A 5,651-nucleotide genomic window follows, 5' to 3' on the forward strand; every position below is an offset into this window, starting at 1 on the left:
CTGCTTCAGTATGTCACAGTACATGTTGGCATTCATGGTTCCCTCAATGAACTGTACCTCCCCAGTGCCGGCAGCACTCATGCAGCCCCAGACCATGACACTCCCACCACCATGCTTGACTGTAGGCAAGACACACTTGTCTTTGTACTCCTCACCTGGTTGCCGCCACACCCGCTTGACACCATCTGAACCAAATAAGTTAATCTTGGTCTCATCAGACCACAGGACATGGTTCTTTAGTCTTCAGCAAACTGTTTGCGGGCTTTCTTGTGCATCATCTTTAGAAGGGGCTTCCTTCTGGGACGACAGCCATGCAGACCAACTTGATGCAGTGTGCGGTGTATGGTCTGAGCACTGACAGGCTGACCACCCACCCCTTCAACCTCTGCAGCAATGCTGGCAGAACTCATACGTCTATTTCTCAAACACAACCTCTGGATATGATGCTGAGCATGTGCACTCAACTTCTTTGGTCGACCATGGCGAGGCCCGTTCTGAGTGGAACCTGTCCTGTTAAACCGCTGTATGGTCTTGGCCACCATGCTGCAGCTCAGTTTCAGGGTCTTGGCAATCTTCTTATAGCCTACGCCATCTTTATGTAGAGCAACAGTTCTTCCTCAGATAGTTCTTTGCCATGAGGTGCCATGTTGAACTTCCAGTGACCAGTATGAGAGAGTGAGAGCAATAACACCAAATTTAACACACCTGCTCCCCATTCACACCTGAGACCTTGTAACACTAACAAGTCACATGGCACGGGGGAGAGAAAATGGCTAATAGGGCCCAATTTGGACATTTTTACTTAGGGGTGTACTCACTTTTGTGGCCAGTGGTTTAGACATTAATGGCTGTGTGTTGAGTTATTTTGAGGGGACAGCAAAGTTACACTGTTATACAAGCTGTACACTCACTACTTTACATTGTAACAAAGTGTCATTTCTTCAGTGTTGTCACATGAAAAGATATAATAAAATATTTACAAAAATGTGAGGGGTGTACTCACTTCTGTGAGATACTGTATAAAAGCCCTCATGTTGTTCCACACCCATAAGACCTTCGTTTATCTTCAGAACACAAATTAAGATATTTTGCTGAAATCAGAAAGGTTTTTTTTATCCTCAATTGAAAGCAACAAAATAACCGTCATTCAATGTTTAGAAAAGTAGTAAAACCTTTTTAAAACAGTCAACATGACTACTGTGGTTGAACCTTAATATTATGAAGCGACAAGAATACTTTTGTGTGCAAAAACAAAGTTGAAATAATGACTTTATTCAACAAATTCGCCTCTCCACTCTCATTCTCATACACTATTAACATTGCAGAGCTTTCATGTTTTGTTGTTGTTTTTTTGTTTTTTATTAAAGATTTATTTTTGGCGTTTTGCCTTTATTGTGCTAGGACAGTATGTAGACAGGAAGTGAAGTGGGAGAGAGAGAGGGGGACAGGATCGGGAAAGGACCATGAGTTGGGACTCAAACTCGGAGCGGCCAAAGCGCAATGGCGCTATATGTCGGCATGCTGCCCACAAGGCTATCGGCGCAGACACAGAGCTTCCATGTTTACGTTAGAACGCCGGCTCAGTTCTGACGTAAACACGTAAGCTCTGCGACATTAAGCCATTATTTTTATTTTGTTTTTGCGCACAAAAAGTATTCTCTTAGGTCTTACGGGTGTGGAACAACATGAGGGTGAGTAATTAATGACAGAAATTTCATTTCTGGGTGAACTAACCCTTTAAGTGTCCCCAACTAAGCAAGCCAGTTCTCCTCTTGCCAATGAAAAAATGTGGTTTAATTCCAGGCTGCATGCATCACAAGTCAGAAAACAGATTGTGGACTGATATCATTCAAATATTGAATGATACCAATATTTCATTTTACTTTTTTTTTTTTTTTTTTTTTACCATACATTATCTCTTACAGAATGCAAGTTGATATTTACTTCTCATTTATACAATTGTCATATGAAAGACTCTTTGTCTACAGCTGAACCACAGCATGATTGTGAATGTGGTATTGCTTTAAACATGATAATAAAACCATATATGACCAACAATTATATAATATTTTTGTTTACTTTGTTGTTTATTTTAGAGTAATATTTCAATGAAAAAGCTGACAGTATGTCATCCTGTCTTATTGAGCTCATCATGTTAATGTTGAGGACACTTTGGACACCTACTCGCCACCCTCCATTTCTCCGCTGTTACCCTAGCAACGGCCATGGTTACTAGGGTGCCTTGTCTCCCAATAGGCTTTCACTGTGTTTGACTGTTTGTTTCTGAATTATGAGAGAGAGAGAGAAAGAGAGAGAGAGAGAAAGTGAGAGGACAAGTGTTTGTAAAAAATCCACATTCAGAATTTCCCAATCCCACATGCAACTTAAACTGCAATCACATCAAAACACCAGCAAAGGTTAAACCTCAGATCACTTTGACCTTTTTTAAAATCTCAATGTGTAGGCCCTAACAGGCCTTGAACCTTTGGAAAAAGTACAGAAATACTTCTTAAAACAGGATGCCTATTTGAAGAATTAGTTTTTTTTTGCTTTCTTTGTAAATGGACACACAACCCTTACAGTATAAACACACACACACACACCATGGTACCGTATATACCACGATATTGCCATCATGATATTATCCAAAGACCCATGGTGCTTTTTTTGTGTGATGCAGTAGAAAGTTCTTTGTTTAATCAGAGAAACCCTGCAAATGCATCATAAGTTTGTGTTCAATGCTTTGTCTGTTTTTATAGCATACTTGCCACAGAAGTGTGACATCAATAGTGTCTTAGTTTCCAGGAAAGTGAGATTGTCTGTTCTGTCCCTTCACCCACATAGTGCAGATGAGACACGATGTACTACTTCTCTGGGGCCACTCTGGGATGTCCAGAGATGAGCACTTTCAGTTTTTGAATTGTCAGTGAGTGATGGGAAAAATGACTGGGGCTGAACTGATGTGAGGCCTTACCTCTGAGGACAATGCTGAAAGGAAATATGCCTACTTTGTCTATCACTCAGTTTGTTTAATCATATTTTCCATAAAATGGGGATTTCGTGTTAATTTTTTTTCTTTCTTTGTTTTGCAGTTTTACACAGTCTTTTGTGAAATTCAGAAGAATATTTCTAAGATATATGAGATATGCATCTGTCAAACACAGATTTATATTATATTTCCTGTAGCTCAGATGGTAGAGCAAGGGAACGAGTTCCAATGCACATGCTAATTAAAACATGCATACATTTAATGCACTGTGAGCTGCTTTGTAAATTAATAAATCTAAATGTAGTTTTGCATTGCAAACACAATAAGGTCAGGCAGTGTTGAAGTATATTGATTTTACGTTATCAAATTTTTACAGTATGAAAATCCTGAAGGCATATATGTTGGAATCAAAATTAGCTTGAATATTCACAGCCCATTTTACCCCAGTAATCTGTCATATTTCTGAGTGAAACGGGATATTAAATGAGCAGAAATGTAGGATGGGCTTGGTTTTATCCATCTGTATTTGTTTCAATCATGAAAAGAGGGCATTACATAATGGAATGTATTTTGTTAAATACACTACCGTTCAAAAGTTTGGGGTTGGTACGATTTTTAAAATGTTTTTGAAAGAAGTCTCTTATGCTCAACAAGTCTGCTTTATTTGATAAACAGTAATATTGTGAAAAATTAATAAAATACTAAAGTTATTTAATCAAGAGCAGTGAGTGATTTTTCTGTTTTACCAGCAGAAGAGTGCGACCTGGGCTGCGTTCAGCCCTGACAAAACGTTGCAAAACGTTTTTAAAAGGAAATGGTGGTGCGTTGAACACCCTGTTCTGATGACGCAAGAGTTGCAACTATGGCAGCTGAGAAGGCCATTTTTTGTGTTCTTTTTGAAGAATTGATAAGCTATATTTTTACTATAAAACTCTTACGACAAACATGTCTTCTAATATCTTAAATTGTTGTGTATACCGAGCTGCAGCGGACACATTTGTAAACGACTTTACTTGGACCCATTGTGCGAGCTGTCTCTTTAATACTGTGTGCTTTATATACATGTTGCTGCTGATTGGGCTGAGATTTTTGACACACCCACCAAACAAGAGAAAACGTATCTCAAACCCCCTTGTACTCTATTTCCAGGAAACATGTCATTCAACCAGGAAACTGTAGCAAAACGTTGCGCACCGGTTTGAGCTTGAACGTGCCCCTGCTTTACGGCATACATCACATATTTTACTAGTAGCCTGGGTGGAGTTAGTCAACAACTAACTATAAGATGAAATGATCTAATATGCAAATTTCAAAACCATGTGGACATCATTTTATTCTATTATACAAATTACACCCTTTGCAAACAATGCTACATATGAACTATGCGAGTAAAAAAACTAGGCTAACATACTACCGTTCTACTTTTCAATTCTGGAGTAACAATAAATAAAACTATGTAATGATATTTGTAGAACATAGTGTAACATGGGCTACTTTACCTGATCAGTGGACATGGTTTCCAAACGAATTTTCTGTTCCGTCAGCTTAGTCAACAAATTCACGTGTATTGCGCTGCCCACAGGGAAGCTTATATTTACGACACTGGTAACAGACAGTTGCGCTTATCAACCACATGGGAGAACTGTGAGCAAATGTTCCATGGTGTTGCTTTAAGCGCAATAAAACGTGTAAGAGAAATCAGTTTAATACTCACAGGATACGCTGTCTGATAGCCAGTTTCTGTGCACGTGCTTCGGATGTGTGCACTCAGAAAACCATATATCAGAAGTGTAAACTGTTTAAATGCATGCAAATAATGAACTTTCATGATGACGAAGAACTGCAATGTCACGTGAGCATGACTGTGATAGAGATGATAATCAAAACCAAACAGAGTATGGCAGAGTACAGAAGGAACAAGATATACAGGCTCCGCCCTCTTCTGGATAGCAGCAGCTCATTTGCATTTAAAGACACAGTTTTTCCTTAGACTCATTTACTCATTTATGGGCATTTACAACATGGTTTAATAAATTATTTGTGGGGTATTTTGAGCTGAAACTTCATAGACACCTACTGGGGACACCTGAAACTTATATTACATCTTGTAAAAAATGGCGTAATAGTTCCCCTTTAATATGCTGATTTGGTGCTCAAGAAACATTTTTTTATCATTATCAATGTTGAAAACAGTTGAGCTTCTTAATATTTATTTATGCATTTTTTAATATTCTTTGATGAAAGTAAAAAAGAAAAGCATTTATTTTAAATTTGTTACATTATAAATGTCTTTACTGTCATTTAATGGATCCTTGCTGAATAAAAATATTATTTTCCTTCCAAAAAAATCCTACTGACCCTAAACCAGCAAAGAGTAGTGTGTGTGTGTGTGTGTGGGTATGTAGATATGTATATGTATATACATACTTATTCCTTATTTCATTTTTAATGTGTACAAATGAATCATTCACCAAGAAACTGCATAAAGACAGTAAATAGTGTCAATTTTTGATTCATGTTAATTTTAATAGTTTGTTTTTTGTAGTTTAGAGCAATAATATCTTTTTTCCCCCCTTTAAAGAACAATACATCCTAACCTCAAAAAGTGATTTTGATGCCTGCTTCAGGCTGCAACACCTGACAGGAAAAGTTGGTGGCCTTT

General features: G+C 37.9%; 1 long non-coding RNA gene across 1 annotated transcript; it reads right to left on the reverse strand.

Annotated features, from left to right (window-relative positions):
- Window positions 1-882: 882 nt before the first annotated feature.
- LOC127518985 (uncharacterized) lies at window positions 883-4,849 on the reverse strand. The gene is made up of 3 exons (XR_007931698.1): window positions 4,704-4,849; window positions 4,489-4,591; window positions 883-2,283 (listed from the first exon to the last, which is right to left on the reverse strand). It is a non-coding gene; the product is annotated as an uncharacterized LOC127518985 (long non-coding RNA).
- Window positions 4,850-5,651: the final 802 nt, after the last annotated feature.

The sequence above is a fragment of the Ctenopharyngodon idella genome, chromosome 9, assembly GCF_019924925.1.
Source record: "Ctenopharyngodon idella isolate HZGC_01 chromosome 9, HZGC01, whole genome shotgun sequence".
Lineage (NCBI taxonomy): Eukaryota > Metazoa > Chordata > Actinopteri > Cypriniformes > Xenocyprididae > Ctenopharyngodon > Ctenopharyngodon idella.